The 16,122-nt window shown below is 36.9% G+C and overlaps 1 protein-coding gene across 6 annotated transcripts in view; it reads left to right on the top strand.

Annotated features, from left to right (window-relative positions):
• The window catches only part of Pcdh19 (protocadherin 19), a 166,750-nt gene that overhangs the window by 129,881 nt on the left and 20,747 nt on the right, over positions 1-16,122 (top strand). The window lies entirely within an intron of this gene.

The raw sequence follows: 16,122 nt of genomic DNA, 5'->3' as shown, positions 1-16,122 counted from the left end.
AACGTCTTTATGAGTTAAATGTGTTTCTTGTATACAGCATATTGTTGGATTTTGTTTCCTAATCCACTGTGCCAGTCTACTTCTCTTAATTGGTGAATTGAGTCCATTTACATTGATGGTTAGAATTGAGATGTATTGACTTATGATTGACATGCTATTTACCTGTTGTCGTTTTCTCCTGTGTTTATTTGCCTGCCCTATTTAGTTGGTTGCTTCTTATCTCATTCGTGGAGTTCTGATAATTTTGGTCCCTCTCTAGAACATCTTTCAGTAGCCTGTGTAAGGTTGGCTTTGTCATCAGGAAATTCTTTAGCTTTTCTTTGTCATGAAAGTATTTCACTTCTCCATCAAACTTGGAAGAGAGTTTTGCACTGTATAGTATTCTGGGCTGAAATTTGTTTTCATAGAGGACTTGAAGTACTCTGCTCCATACTCTTCTTGCCTTCATGGTTTGTGAAGAGAATTTGGTCATAATTCTGATGGGTTTTCCTTTGAATGTGATCTGCTTCTTTTCTCTAGCAGCTTTCAGTATATTATTCTTGTGCTTAATTTTTGGTATCTTGAGTATGATATGTCTCAGTGTGTTTTTTATTGGGTTGAGGTTACTTGGCGTTCTGTCCTTCAGTTACCAAAATGTCAGATTGTTTCCTAGTATTTGGGAAGTTTTCTGCTATTACTTCTGCCCATATTTTTTAAATGACATTTGTATTGACCCCTTCTTTCTCATTGATGCCTATTAGTCTCACATTGTTCATCTTTGCATCATCTTGCACATTATGGATTATTTTTTTCTGCATCCTAGTTGTTTTTAAGAGATCCTTTCTTACATTTTCACTAGCTGCACCAGCGTTTCAAGATCTGAAACTCTGTCTTCACTTGCACTTAAACGGTTTTGCAAGCTTGTGATTGAGATTTTAAATTTCTATATATCTGTTTGAGTCTGCTTCATGCGATCTGTTCCTTTCCTTTATTCTCATTCAAGGAATCTGTCATTTTTCTAATCTCTTCTTTTTTTTAATCAATGTGTTCGTTAGAAGCAGTTATAAATTCTTTTCCTGCAGTGTTTTTTTCATATTGGGTTTCCTCCCTATGTTTCTGTAGTTGATTCTTTACTTCAGATGCTATGAGTTCTCAGAATTCTTTTTTTATTTCAGAAAATAATTCTGCTCTGAGTTACTCTATAACTTTCTGCTGTTGCTTATTTACTCTTGACGCTATTAATTCATATTTTTAGCTGAGCTAGTAGAAAAGAATTCCACTCTGAGTTTCTCTCTGACTTTTTGCTGTTCCTTATTTACTATTGACACTATTAATTCATACATTTGAGCTAAGCTAGTGTCCTCTCCACTTGTTCTGGGTGGGCATTGGGTTTCCTCCATATGTTTCTGCATTTGATTCTTACTGCATATGTTATTAATTCAGGGATTTCTTTTTTTCCAATCTGAGTTCCTCTATACATTTCTGCTGCTGTTTCTTTATTTCAGAAGCCATTGATTCATTGCTTTCAGGTGTATGATTCTCAGTTTGTTCTGTGTTAGTGTTCTCTGTACTTGTTATGAGTGGACTTGGGTTCTGAGGTTGCATTTTGTTCCTTCTCATCATTTTGTGAAGCACTCTCTTCTGACCTTTGTTGTAGGTCTTTGTTGCAGTTATAAGCTTAGCACGTACTGAAGTTCAGGTGCAGACCTATAAAGTTTGGATTTATCCAGCTGTGCCTGGCTTAAGTCTGGCTGCTGTGCTCAGCTCCTTCCTGCTGCTGCCCTTGAGGGTGAACCTGTTGTGCCCCTCTGGCAAGATTTTCTCCTCCTGGACTAGGTGCGTGATTCTATCCTCTATGCTCTCTGCAGGGATTGCAGCTGAAGGGTTTCACCCCAGGCCTGTATGCCAGGCCTGAGCTGAGTCTGGAGGGACAAAGTGGAGTAGGGGAGAGAGGCATCTCTCCCACGCACTCACCGGGCTTGAACTAGGACTGGATTTGGGGGTTCCTGGAAGGTGACAGTAATTCCTACTCTGTGTGTGGGGTGTGGTGGGGTAGTATGGAGTGATGGTGGGTGTCCCAAGAGGGTGAAAGAGGGTGCCACCCAAGCTGTGCCTGGGCTGGGACCAGTAGGTCTTTCCTGTACAGTGTAGCCAGAAGCTCTCCCACATACTCACCGGGCCTGGGCTAGGACTGGGTCTGGGTGTTCCTGGAACGCAGTCCCCCAAAGCCTCTTGAAATCAAAGATAGAATGTTTCATCGCTGGCTGGATGTGGATATTGTTGTCTTGGGATCAAGGGTGTGTGATTAGTAAATCAATCCACTGAGTGATTTGACATAGTTTTAGCTAGGATTAGGGTGTAAATGCTACACTCCCCGTAGGTCAGGTAACCTCGATAAAATGTAACAGATGGAGAGGGGCTTGTCTTCCCCTCCCTTTTACTTCTGCTGCGTTATGTCAACCATGAATTGTTGTTCTCTGCAAAACCACCTTGCCTTGGAGACAGCTGATTATGGACTGAAACCTGTATAAACTGTGAGCTAAATAAAACGTTCCTCTCTTGTGGGTTTTGGGTATTTTGTATCAGCAAGGAGAAAATAATGAGATTTTGTCTTTGTTTTTATTGGAATTTTTCTTGTCATTGGATGTGGTAGTTCTCTGATCATGTATTTGTATTGAAGTGCTAAATCTGTCACTGTGTATGTTCTTATGCATTTTACTTCTCTGTGGGCCTTGGTGCCTCATCACTGCTGAGGAGATTGAACTGGCATGATTTATGGGGGAATTTTATTCTACTACTGTGGAAAGATTATTTGGGACATGGAAGGCCTTCTGACTGAATTTTCAGATGTATTTCTAAAGAACAAAGCAGGGTAGAAAATCTGGTACTAATCCGTGAATCTTTGGGTTATACAAATCCTTACATCATTGCAAGGGAAATAAAAAAAATGGTGAATTGAGCTTGTGTTAAACATTCTCAGCTTCTTCTTTGGCTTTCACTTAGATATATTTAACTCAACTTTGATTTCAAGTGCACGTATTACATGGAAATGGACCTCATCCCTGTACACCCAATTCCTGTTCTCATCTTCTTTCTCCTTTTCTGAAATCATCCATTTCTGAATAGTTTGTAATTTTCAATTTCATTTGGTTTTTCCCATAAGTGAAGAACACAGCTGTTTGCTTTCTGATGCTTTGGCAGCTGCATGTACCTTGCCCCAAATGGAGTGGTTAGCTGTTTCTCTTGAGTGCTTGTTTGGAGGTTCTAACAGTGAAGCACAGATACTCTTATACCCGTGGCTGAGGAAATGTCCCTCCTTTATTAGTACTGGTCATCCTCTGACTCAGTGCAGCTCTTTCTTTTGATTTATAACAAGGCCTTATTTCAGAACTGCTAGCCCCTTTCTCTGTGATAGAAGTACAAATTCCATGGCAAGAATAGCTCTAGTTTGCTTTTGGGATGTTTTAATCTTTTGTGAGTTTAATTCATGAGTAAAAGTTATCAGCATTTGATAACCCTATTTACTTTATTGTCTTCAATAATTTCATTGTTGAACCTTTTGAGATGCTGGTCTATGATGGGAACCTGGCCTAGTGTTCTGAGGTGTTTCTGAGGAGAAATAGAGAACAATAAGTGCTGAATGTATTTTATCCCTGAATTAAGTGGCCATTAACTGTCACAGATTTAATTTGTCATCAGTTTAATTTGTAAAAGGACCTCTTGCTCATTCATCCATCTGAATTTTGTGTATTTATGTACCTGTGATTAAGAAAATGACTGTTGTTCTTTTATTTTGTTTTTTTTTTTTTGTTCTTTTATTTTGTAAAGCACATCCTATCCCCAACCTTTAACTTTATGATTATACTTCCATTGTTAACTCTTTGGATTTCCTCATATTATACCTCCACTGTACATTTACAATGTAAAATTTTAATTTTTACATTTAAGCTGTTTCATTCCATTTCTGCTTTTATATTATACACCCTGTCAATCAACCCAAAGCATTCTATACTGTCAATTTAGCACTGCCTTTCCCAATATACTAGCCTCTTTTTGCCTCCCTGCCATGAGTACTACCTTTACTTTAATTCCCCATACTTACCATATGAAGCATCTTCTCAGTTTTCCCTGCCTGAGGTCTATTTTTTTTGTAACTGTGTATGTAGCCTGCATTTGTGTGTTTTCTACTTAAATGATAAGATCTATAACAGAATCACAATTAGCTCTGTGGTTATGAGGAAAAGAAAGTACAGAATAAAATAGCCTTTCAAACTTTCAGACGTTGTATACAAGGACCAACCCTTAGCACAATTGTATACACAGTGTATGTCTATGCAACTTCTCTGCACTGGGAAGCACAGACATCCAATGCTATCTTTGAGATTTATTAGTTTCTTTTCCTATTAGCCCTTCTATTCAGGGTCCTTTCTTTGTTTCTGATTTCTTTCATAAAAATGATGTGTTTTCCCAAGGTCCTAATTGTTTCAAGGGACTTGTTAAACATACGGTTCTCTGTTTTCAAATAGCATTTGCATCTTAGTGTAATGATAATCCAAAAGAATAATGAACAGTGACATTTGTGTCACCAGCACAGACTTGTAGGTAGTATCTCTAAGGAGAGGTCTTTTCCAGTATCCTTTCCTTCATATCCTACCAGTAGTTCGCTGTGTGGTCTAAGGATAAAGCTTGTTTGGATTCCATAAATCTTAAACAGTCAGATCTGTGTGATGGATACGAATATGTAAGATTGACTGAATTCCTCATTTGTCAGCCACATTTTAGCATGGTTTACATGAACTTCTCTTTTAATCATCACAACTTTTCCATGACGTCAAGGGATGCTATTCATCCTGTCCCATGCATGGAATCAAAACCAAGGCAGAGATAATAAATTTTATAACACACTGTAGTCTTTCACTCTAGATTCCAAGTCTTGGACCTTTTGCTGTAGTGCCTTTGCAAGAAGGGTACTGCCCTGTGCCATGTGCACAGTTTACTGAGACGAGCTATCTTTAGAAGTGCCACATTGCAGCAAGATTCTGGTAAGGAGCAGATGCAATCTTGAATCGTTCCTGTATATCTACCTTACACCTCATTCTTTTGTGAGAGGAGCTTGTTTTTGGATGCAAGCTGCAGCAGAAAGATTTGGTTTTCGCATTTTTGTACTTCAAAAGTACGTTAGTAATGTTTCTCTGCCAGTCCCTATGACATTAGGTCCTTAGTACTGGTGATTGCCAAATACTTTACCTAAGATCATCTTTTCCTTAATTTAGGAGCTTATGAGGCTTTGGGAAGGGCTTTCCTTGCTTTTGGTGGGCAGAAATATGACAGATTTAAGGCAGGTTTTTTTTTTTTTGAACTGGGGATTGAACTCAGGCCATTGTGCTTGCCAGGGAAGCGCTTATTCCATTGAGCCACCTCCAGGGCCCCTTAAGGCAGGGGTTTTGACAAACAGAAAGCACACTTAGCCACAAGGGCCAGAACATCTGGAAACCTTGCATTGCTTGGGTAGTATATATATATCTTGAATATAAGTCATTTTTAAGGTAGTGATATAATAAATTGTTTTCCAAAGTGGATGGTTGTATATTCTTTTATTGCTGTGTCTTTCCTTCTAGAATAAGCCTTTTTTTGGATGCTGCTTATTTAATAGCAGACAGAAAGCTTCACACCTGAGGTATTCTGCATTCATGGTTATGAACATTCTGCTTACAAGTGAAGCATTTATTTTCTTTCATGGTAGTCCTAACCCTGACACTGAGAATTTGGTACATTCATTTATCCTTTCAATAAATAGGATTAAACTAAGAGGAAGCAGGGAGCAGTCTTAGGCTTCTTTGTGTAGTTTTCAGGGTTTGAGCAGTTCCAGCTGTATAAATATGATTGCAGATCTTAGGCATTATCTAGTGGGGAAAGATTGCAATTTGGGAGAGGCACATCATAGCTTGGATAGAGTTACACATTCTTGTACCAACTTAAGTCCACACCCTGTAGAGTAGGTTTGTTCAGCTCCTACAGTAAGAAGTAAAGATGGAACAACTGGATTTAATTATAACATGTCATAGTTTCTTATCATTAAAGAGAGTAATAGGCAAAGGGTAGGAAAATATAAAATGTTATATTCAATGATCCTTTAGTTATGACAACATGAAGCAAAGAAATGTAAGTTATTGGACAAAAGAAGGAAGCTTAACCTATTAAATATAAGAAAAAATCCAGCAAAATTCCTGTTAAAACTGTAGCTGCATTTATCCTTCATTCTCTGTGGTCACTGGAAGCACGGGCAAAGACCTAATGTGTTGGTTAGAAAAAAAATTATTGCTCTATGTGATATCTGGATTCAGTTCTGGTGACGTCAGTGCTTAAAAACTTCTAATATGTGAATATTATTATTATGGAGATAAACACAATTTTTCCATAATTAATGCAAATAATTATGTATCATTCGACTATTCAATTAACACCCATCATCATGTGCAAAGTTTACTCCTGCCAGTTTGGTAGTTTATCATCTAGTAATTGTTTTTTCATCTAAAGGGGAATATGGACATTAATATATTTGAGCTCCCAAGTATGTGATTTCTGATAAGATACAAGGTTTTGTTTGATGCTACAGATTTTCCAGGTTATTCTTAGGGAATAGTCATTTATAGTTAACATAAAAGCAATTGTTTATTCACTAGTTGTGAATGTCAGTATATGGTTCTGATTGAGGAAGAGAACAGCATTTCTTTTTCAATGGACTAAAGTGTTATTGAATTTAGGAATATTCCAGCCCATGATATTCATTCACAATAAAATTGCCTGTCAAAAACCATATGCAGTACATCTCATCTCAAATCTGTGTCTCTGAGACACAATATTCTTTTATAGGATGGTAAATGAGGTATTGAGAAAAAAGGCTAAGTTAAGTTTGAATCACATTAAAAGTATTCACAAGTAGAAAAGGAAAGTAAATTTAGTGAATTAACACTGATGTAATATTGTACTGTTAAGTAGACGAGAGACTTACTAAACAATTCAAAGTGTGGGGCTGGGGAGATAACTCAGTAGAATAAGCTCTTCCCTGGCAAGCGCAAGGCCCTGAGTTCAATCACTGGTTCCACCAAAAAAAAAAAAAAAAGAAAGAAAAAGAATTCAAAGTGCATGTCTTTATTCACTAACTGTGAGCAGCTGAAGAGGAAGAAACATGCTTTCAGAGTACCATCAAGATATAATCAGTTGGGGTGCATAGGTCCTGTCAATATTTCCCATGCAATGTTCCTGGAACTTGAGAATATTAGTGCCTACTAGTGCTATGCTGAATGTTGCAATTATAACATGTTCAGAGCATTCAAGGATACGTAGTGCACATATGTTTGTCTGAGTCATAGGGTGTGAGCCTTAAGGATGCCATAATAACATAAATTCCCACAACTAAAAGGGAAACACAGTTGGTTAGTTCCTCATCTACAATCACCTAAGCTATTTATAGTCAATTGGGATCTGTAAACCACAAAGCTTGTGTCATGGTATGTACAAGCTTATTTGATGGGTGTAATAGACAAGGAGGGTATAGATTTTGGTGAACTGTGCCTCCCATTAGTTAGGCTGATTGTATCTGACACTGGAGACTGCAGTTCATCAAGGTGAAGCTTAACTTCTGGCTTGGGCTGGTGGCCAAATGATCTTTATATGAGGGACAAGAAAGGACCAATGTTACATTAGGCTTCGAGTTCCTATTGAGCAAATAGTGCAATGGCATATGAAGACCTTGTTTATTGGCAGATGAGAAATTTATGGTATCCTTTTCGAATTTGAGAGAATTTTAAGATTTAAAATTTTATCTCATAGCACATGTTATGCAATCACTCTCAAAAGGAATGTGAGCTACTTTATAGGGTATATGACCCTATATTTCATAAGTTGTACAATTAATATTCCTCTCAAGTTTTTCTTGTAAAGGTGCTGCTAAAGACATTCCAGACACAGCTGTTTCTAATACTAGGAGGAGCTATTTGGAACTGTTAGGTTTACTTGGAAAGTTTTTTGGTGAGAAGGAAGAAATGCCCCAGAGAACAGGCCTTTTCTGTATCAGTTGATTTTCTGGAAGAGTTGGCCACTGTTTTTGTCTTTGATTGCATCCTTGTATCTTCCTTGGAGGCATAACTTTCTAGGCAGAAAGAGTTTCTGTGATGAAGAAAGCCCACATAACTGAAGGAAGAGAGACAAGGACTGTACAGATTCGGAAGATGAAAGAGTACTTTAATCATGGCAAAGATGAGCTGAATGCTATGAAACAGAGACAAGGGAGATGAGAGGAGAAGAGAAATGGGAACAAATTCATGAAAGTTCCTATTATTTATATGTTAGTAAAAAGGTTCCTTGAACAGAGGAATCTCCTTTTATGCAACATTGTGAATAAGTTCAAAATTTGTAAAAGTAATTCAGTAGGTTGGGGGAGCTGACACTAGGCAGTTCCTGGATTATTTTATCTAGTATGTAGTTAGTCTACTGCTCCCCTGCCCCAGACAACTTTCAGATTGTGGTCAGGAGAAATGAAATAGAAAGAGAGATTTCCTCAAGAGAATTCAAGAGCTTCCTTAAATAAGGGAAGTGTGAATGTCTGCTTTCACTTTCTGATCAACCTTTTTGAGAGCTACCCTGAAAGATCTCTGGCTTCTTCAAAGTTCCCAGATAATTTCTGCCATATTGGAAGACTATGCTTAGTTTTACTTATTAAAATTAAAGTTGTTTTGCTAAATAATCATTTAGTTATTCTGTGTACAGCTGGGTGACACAGGCGAAACATAAGCTCTTGTATCAATCTTTATTCCCTCTCTAAACGCTCATGATCAGAAGGAAAGGCTGCGGCAATGCAGACCAGAAAAAACTATTACTTTCAGTCTGTTGAACAGTACAAAAATGTTCTCAAGCACCGTGTTCTGATGTTTCTTTTTATTAGCCATCACACAAGGAATTAAATTCATTTCAAACAGTTCATTTTCCTTCTCTTGTGTCTGTAAAATAATTACTCATGAGTGGTTTCTTTGTTGAAATACCACCAAACGCCTATACTGGATTGCACAATGGGGTATTAAAAGCATAAACTTTTTCAGTTTGAATAAACTCTGGCTGAAGAGGAACAAAGATTCTCCATGAACAAAAAGTGATTTGTTAGTGTCTTTTTTTTTTTTGTCGGTGTCTTTGTTAGAATCCTACAAGCATTTTAACCAGGAAGCTGTGTCAGCATTACAGTTCCATGTAGAGACAGTACAAGTGTGTGTGTGTGTGTGTGTGTGTGTGTGTGTGTGAGAGAGAGAGAGAGAGAGAGAGAGAAACAGAGAGAGAGACAGAGAGAGACACACAGAGATTAATAGCAGACATCTCTTTGAACACATCTGCCCTACTCTCTGCATTCTGATGCCTTTCTACCTCTATGCCCTCTCTCCCAGAGCTATTAGGATAAAGGCGTTTTTCCATGTCTTAATACATGAGCAAATGATGATCCTTAGTTCTTCAACTAGGCACTATTTGCATTTTACCTAAACTGATTATTTTATCTGCATTTTTAATAAGGCAGATTATTTGCTGTTCACTAGCTGATAACAGCAATGAAAAAGATTACTAAGTGGAACTAAGGGAATAAGAAACCTCTAGGGCCAAAGAAGCTTCTTCTTTAATTAATAATTTCAATTTACTCTCAAGAATATTTTTATGATAGATGCCAATGTCTAATATTAAATAAGTATGTACCCTTGTTCATGTAGCCGCCAAATTGGAAGCTCTGACTGGAAATCATGCAGGCTTCAGTGAAGCTTCAAATGCTCAAACTCTCAGTGCTGTCTTGTTTTCTGTACACATAACAAGATTCCCCAAGCCTTCTCCTGTCACAGCGTGGCATTTACTCATTAGCTCCACATTTCACAGTATCAGTCACGAAAGATTAGAATTTTAACCCACAAGAAGCAAACACAATAAAATTAAAGTTCATGAGATTTGATATTTTGGAAAAAGAAGTTATTCTAGGGTTATAAAGATATATGATCTACAGATGTAATATTTAAATTTATTGGTTAGTTTTCAGTAATGTTTTGATTTGTTCCATTGTTTTAATTTTTTAATAAAAATAAATTTTGATGATAATGACTGTTAGTGATGCTGATGTGTGTGTGTGTGTGTGTGTGTGTGTGTGTGTGTGTATTGTGGCCATGACCTATGCTTACTATGTATCTTACGTAGATTTTTTTAGAGCTGTGTTACAGTGGCTTAACTCAGGTCATTTTACCCAGAAAATCTTCTGCTACACCTTATGCAAAAGTTTTATCCAACCCAGAAAAAAACAGCTCTCCACTGTGGCCAAAATAGATTCTGAGACTTCCCTGATGTGTCACACAGAATAGCGGTTCTATCCATCAAAGAAGAAACAGGCAGGTAAGAGGCCAGGGGGTCATTCTGGAACATCCATAGGCTAATGGTGTAAAGTACTTTTTGTTTCTAATAAGTGCATTGGGACAAGTGAAGGGTGACTTCAAACTGTCAGAGTTCTTCAAAGAATAGGTTAATTGACTTTTCTTCTGAATTTGTGTAATTATTTTGAGGCCACACTCCGATAAAGTACTTCTTGCTTTTCCCTACTAGAATGCTTAAATGGACAGCTAAAAAGAAGAATTCTATGTAATTTTTGACAAAAAGAGAAAAAAAAAGAAACAGGATTATTCATCAAAGATAATTATAAATAAATACAGAAGGTGTCATTTGATCCCTTTAATTTTACTTTTTATTATTTATAGTTATTATTCACAAATTCTGGCACAAATGTTAGAAGTGCATCCCCAGTGACAGATTTGTGTTTTATTTTAAATTGATTTCTGCCTGTTTTTTCAAACAATTTAATGGGTTGGACTGTCTTTGCCTCTCCCTCTGTTGCTATAGCTTTTCTTTTCCCTTTACTAGTTTGTATACAATTCATCAATATATTAGTCATTCTCCCATTACTGAGACAGAATCCCCAGTAACTGCAGTTCAAAGGGGGAGATGTTTATTATGCTCCCTGGTTTCATTTGGCTTAAAATTGGCTGGTTCCAAGACAAAAACAGCAGGGGGAAAGATCCTGTAGATTCTAACTGCTCATCCCATGGCAGCTAAGAAGCAGAGAGAGAAGAGGAGCCAAGGACAACACATCCTTGCAGGCCCTATCATTGATCTGTCCATTCCCATAAAACCCAACCTCCAAACACATGAGACTTTTGAGGGACATTTTAGATTTAAGCCATAGCAAGCATATTCCTCTCCATCATCCTTTTAGTTCTTCCACCCAACTTATCTATCCTCCTCTTGAAAAAGGTAACATGGAAAAGTGATATTTGAATGGCTTTCCCTTGAATAAATTGCCATAAGGCAACCAATTTACTTTAATTTGTCTGGAACTAAGCTTTTCTTTGTTGCAATTAAGAAGGATTAAAACTGCTATAAAATTCATTGGCTTGCAGGAAGATATTCGAAATAGTTTTGTAGAATGACTTTTCTTTTTGCTGTGTCCAGAAGTAGTGTCATCAGTACTGTAGTATTCCAGATGGTTGCTGAGTTTCAATGAAGCAGCAAGAATTTTCTATAAGGCTTCTGTGAGTATAGCCCATCCTAGATATCTGATAGACATTAATGCACCTAACATTTCCATTTGCTTCCAGCGAGTATCACTAATGATTATTTTTCATCTGGTAATAGGACACACTTTGTATTTGAATCATTGGAAAAAACATTTAATTATTCAAATGAGGAAGAAGTGACTGGAGAAATATTAATGCTTTTTTCTTTTCTCTTCTTTTGTTTTCTGTGGTACTAGAGATTGAACCCAGGTCCTTGTACATGCTAGACAAGTGCATTATCACTGAGTTACACTCCCAGTCTACTAATGCTACTTTTGGTCTTCTCCATCCAGTCCTGCAAACCTGCTGGCATTCAAGGAGCTTTAAGGAATCTAGAAGTTATAGTTGCAATGTTTTTTATTGACTGTTGCCTACCCTTGCTGTTCAGCAAAACTGAGTGTCCAGGAGGCATCAGTGCACATTAAGGAGATCACCACATTTTCTCTCCAATATTAAATATTATTTTATAAAGTGAAGATTTTTCTCCTGCTCTTGTTCTCTGTACCAACATTATTTGTATTTCCCTTGCTGTGTTTTCTCAGACATCCAGACATCATAAAGGTAGTTGTTTCCCATGCTGATGATGTGCTTATTTTCTAAGAAAGAGTGAAACCAAGTTGCAGGTAACTTTCCATTGTAAGCATGATTAAAAAAAAACAAAACACCAAAAATTTGTCTTCCCAGGTAGACAAATTGTGGCAAAATGTGTGAAATGGTCTGACTGTTTTTAATCTACACAAAGTCAAACATGTGGTGACAACTCTGCAGAAAGCTGGCTAGGTGTTATAGGTGCCCCACTGAAAAGGTTAAGCAACTTAATTATGTTAGGATCTTAGTATAAAACTTTGAAAAGCTGCTTCAGATTGCTCAATAGTTGCAGTATTTCAGTGTCCCTCCTTTTAGGGAATAGTTCAATGCTTCTCTGTTTTGTCTCATATTTTCCTTATAAAAATGCTTTCAAAAGATTTCTAAGCATTTTAATGAAGTCCAGCACTTTGTCACATGATTTTCTCCATCACAGAAAACAAAATGCAAGTTTCCAGTCTTAGTCAATTTCTGCTTATCTCAGTCACTGTCAGCATTTCTTATTTTTAAGTTTCAATTTTTCAGGCAGCCTTTTGCCTCATTTCCTTGCTCCCCATGCATCAGCACAAATGATTTATACTTATGCCCATCTTGAAATCTCTTCTTTATGGATTGAATTGAATCAAGCCTCAGTACAAAAATGAAAACTCCAGGAACTATTGTGATTGACCAAATTGAAGCTTAAATTGTATGACTGTACAAGCCACACTATCATCTATCATAAATATTAAATTCTCAAGCATTTATACTTCAATATGTTTTACCTTTGTCTCTTCAACCAGCTCAGCACTAAAAATCCCATTGAAGATAATTCAATTGCTTTGAATTTTGAAAGGGCATCTTTTTAATCTATTTTCATGTTGCACTGGGTATAAGTGAATTTGAGGTGTATAGACTGAAGTAGGCGAGAGGCCAAATATTGGGTGGCAGTTGTTAACGAATGGTGATCTATCAAATTGCTTAGGACAAGATTGGGGTTCATCAGTCACACTCCCTATCTCAAGCTTAAACTAAATGGTAAAGAATTCTTGCCATTTAATCAGTCATCCAGCAAAAGTCAAACAACACTTACTAAAGTCTGCTTTTTCTCTGTATTTTCTTTCTGTCAATATCTATGCCAGTTTTAGATTCTTTGCCTGTACACCAATTCCCCACCTCTTGCCCTTCCTGAGAAATTTCCATTAGGCATATCTAGTTTTTCTATCCTATAAAACTTTCTTTTTTAGGTTCAACTCACTGTGGGCTCTAATAAATGATCAAAGAAAATTTGATGATCTCAGTTAAATAATGGATCCTTTTACCTTTAGAAACATTCCTTAATGTATTACAGACAAATGAAAAGGTAGACTTTTCTGTATGTTACAATGGCTGGTTTTTGCATGACAATTTTTACTGTCAAATCATGCTACATAGGTACTTCAAATCTCCATCAGAGTTCCAGCATCCTACCCCTCCTGTCTACTGGCTTTCAAAGCATAGTGCTATGGAAATGATGGCTTCATTATAAGGATGGTAGGGAACAGCAGATACAATTAAGCATACAATATATGCAAGGTATGGAGATGTCACAGTGAAACATGTTATTTTGAACAATTCATATGAACTAATTTGAATGGTAAGCATAAAAAGTTTCAAGGAGTAAGAAAGATTCTAAGAATGAGGGAAGAAGGGAGTGAGAAAGATATGTGTAGCTGTTTATAGTATCATGTGTGATACACTTTTCATCATAATTAAGCTAGCTACAAGACAATTTGGTATTTCTGACTTGATTGGTGTTCTGTCGAATTGTTTTAGAGATTGAATTTCATTTACTATTGGCTAAAATTGCACTTTTGCCATAATTTTATTGATAAACAAATAGCAATGAGAAAGTTTCAAATCAAATTGGTAGGAGAGTTTCAATAATTAACACACTGCATACATTCTTCCTAGTGGTTAATTGCTGTACAAGATGTGGACATGATATCTTATTTACAAACACCATTAGAACAAATCCCTCTATTCATTAAGAGAATGTAACTATATATATCTATCCTAACCACTTTGAATACACAGATGCAAAATGGACATTCATCTGTATCCCCTTTTTTTGTTAAGTTCCATCATTTAAATATTATACATGTGTAAACTCAGCAAAATACTCTAAAAGGCTCCAGTAGTCCATAATAGTATTGGGTCTTCCGCTTGACTGGCAATGATAGAAATTGTTGACCTGAGTCCCCTACAGCTCAACATAACAGCATGGCTTTACTTTTTATATTTTGTTTTTATACTTTTCTGCTGAATGGTTAAGACCAAGATAAAGCAAGACCTATGCAAGAAGAGTTGTAGCTTTTGGGTCTGATAAGGTCAGTGAAATCCCCTCAGGATTTATCCTGAGATCCTGTACCTCAGATTGTAGAACCTTTGTCAGTGTCAGCCATGTGGATGAGTCATGGCCACTGCTTGGCCAATGTGCTCCCTGTGAAAGCCTGAGAAAATGTGACTCTCTTTAGGCACACTCTACATCATCAATCACTTTCCTCTTTGGCCCCATAACTTCATTGATCAGAAAATTTGGGACACTACTGAGTTATATGACATTACAGTACAAGTTCTCATATGTCCTGAGCCTTAATTGACCTTAGAAGGCTAGGGCCAAAATGTTGTCTTTCCTTGCAGCCCTCTTTTTTCTCTAATTTTGGTCTGCAAACTTAGGTTGCTAACCATCCAGAAGATAAGTTTATTGTTATTACCATACAACTTAGGCTGTTAAGCTTAACCTCACTATCTGTCTGCATATCAAACATCTTAGGCATAATATGGAACAGGTATTTTTCATCAAGTATTGATATCTGGAACTTTAAGTCCCTATGTAATATGATGAAAAAACATTTAAAATTAGGATATATTTTTAAAATAGGCATAAAGCATTATATAATTCTTATGTTTACAAGTAAGTCCAAAAATCTCACCATATACAACCTTGAAGAAGGACAGTCCCACAATATTCCTTTTCCTGTCTCTTGCTTTCATTCACCACCCCCTTCTTTTTGAACAACCATCTACATGAGAGACATCATAGCAGAAACTGGCATGTCATGACAAGCAGCCCATATTCAGAAGACCAGAATGACAGGATCTCCAAACATGAAACTACTATTACAAATTACCATCTGCAGTGCAGTAGCTTAGTTCACAGGTATCAGTATATATAGTTAGTCAGGGTGAGAATCTTTCCAACTAACTGCTAGATTCAAAAATCTTCTGGAGATTCTCAGGATCATTGCCTTGCCCATCTTCCACATATAACTGTATGACTTGACTTACTCATTTTTCCTAGCTCTACTCCTTTCCCTCTCTTGATTAGTTAGTCCTTGAGATCCTGCTTTCCTTTTACTTGTATTATACCTTCCTATGTGTATTTCTTCTTTTGAGTTCTTATACTAGGGAAACTATACGATATTTACACATGTGTCTGGTTTATTTCACTTATGAGTATATGTTAAAGTGGCATCCAGTTCAATATAAAGGCTTTGAGTTTATCATTCCTAATAACTGAATAATACTCCATTGTGTAAAAATACCACATCTTTTGCAACCATTCCTCAGATGATGGGCATCTTGGTTGTTTCCTATATTTGGCTATCACAAATTGTGCTGCTATAAACATAGGCACACATATATCACTATAGTATGATATTTTCAGATACTCTAGGAAAATTCTGAGTAGAGGAATAGCTGGTTTAATTGGGATTTCCAGTCCAACTTTTCTAAGGAGTCTCCATACAGATTTCTGTAATGGTTGCACCAGTCTACATTCCCACCAGCAGTGGAGAAGGGTAGGTCTTTCCCCACAGCCTCTCCAACATTTGTTGTTGGGTGACTTCGTTATGATAGCCATTCTTTCTGGGGTGAGATGATATCTCAATGTTGTTTTAATTTGCATTTC

The sequence above is a fragment of the Octodon degus genome, unplaced genomic scaffold (genome assembly GCF_000260255.1).
Source record: "Octodon degus isolate 3935 unplaced genomic scaffold, OctDeg1.0 scaffold00171, whole genome shotgun sequence".
In the NCBI taxonomy this organism is placed as follows: Eukaryota; Metazoa; Chordata; class Mammalia; order Rodentia; family Octodontidae; genus Octodon; species Octodon degus.
Note: the sequence above shows the minus strand (reverse complement) of the source record. Positions and strands in the feature narration are given on the sequence as shown.